This window comes from Perkinsus marinus (assembly GCF_000006405.1).
Source record: "Perkinsus marinus ATCC 50983 genomic scaffold scf_1104296947616, whole genome shotgun sequence".
In the NCBI taxonomy this organism is placed as follows: domain Eukaryota; phylum Perkinsozoa; order Perkinsida; family Perkinsidae; genus Perkinsus; species Perkinsus marinus.
This window is the reverse complement of record NW_003210555.1, coordinates 27,092-28,295: the sequence shown is the minus strand read 5'-3', so window position 1 is coordinate 28,295 and position 1,204 is coordinate 27,092.

Here is a 1,204-nt window from a genome sequence, read left to right as displayed (position 1 = left end):
CATGCCAGTTGCCACGAATCTGTCATATTACCAGCAAAATATTAGTTAATGAAGATTCCACTTTTTAATGACTAAAGTTGTGGAAGGAGCCCCAAAAATTCGTTGTCGATTTCTTCGACTTATTAGCCGCTACATAGTTTCCCTTGAACTTATTCTTACAAGTGTAGAGTACTCACGAGCTCCTTCATATCAAATTGTCTCCCCGCATGATCTAACACGCTCGGCAACATATTCCGGTTTGCATTCCTGGATCTGTTCGAGAGGTTATATTCAATTATGCCCTTCCACGAAGCTTTCAGATCAACCCAGTCAGCGAAGAGCTGAGGAGACAGAGAAGTTTCTGTCCGACTCCTGAATCCACTTCAAATAGAAAGATCTTAAGCCTACCTTTCGAAGTCTTGGATGGAAATAATAAAGGAGCGGAAACTTTGCAATGAAACCAGCTACTGGACTTATGCTTAGTCTCATTTCTCTTGTGATGAAGGACCGGGCTTGTTTCACGAAGTCATCATTGAAAAGAAGGTCTGACAGCGATGGGATAACTCAGAGCAAACATGTCTTCATTTGTTTTCAGTGATAAACACTTGCCTTTGGATTGCTGTGGATTGGGCTCCCCAACAAACACGGCAGATGCAATATTAAAATTTCCCATCACTAGGTCGTCTTCGGGACCCCAACGAGTGACGACACCTTCGGCGTTACAGGAAGTGTGTAGGTTTTGCATCTACAGAATAGCGAAACACCGTACTTCATAGGGTAAGATTGGTAACTAACCATGTTGTCGGCCACAGAGCAGATCATAGGGAGCATGGAATTTACGCTGCTGTCGATGAGGTGGCGGGAGACTATTTTTCTATGAACTTTCCAATCGTCGCCTTCAAGGAATACAACGCTACATTGCCCGAGGAGATTGGGCACCTGTGCCCCACTGAAGGTTGTTGGTCTACTCTTGGCAACTTTACGGAATATCTCCATATCAGATACCAAAACAACCGTAGTGGTTAAGAGTCTGAAGTCAGCGATGTCATGGAAATATCCTCAAGACTGATGTTAGAATGGCTTCACCTGAAGGAGCATATCTTCCCGTACTCATTGGAAATATTTGTAATCTTCTCGATCTGCTTTTCCGGGCTCCAGAATGGCATACATAGAACAGAGAGAGCCTGCCACCGCTCCATACGATTAGTTCAATTTAGTTGAGTTC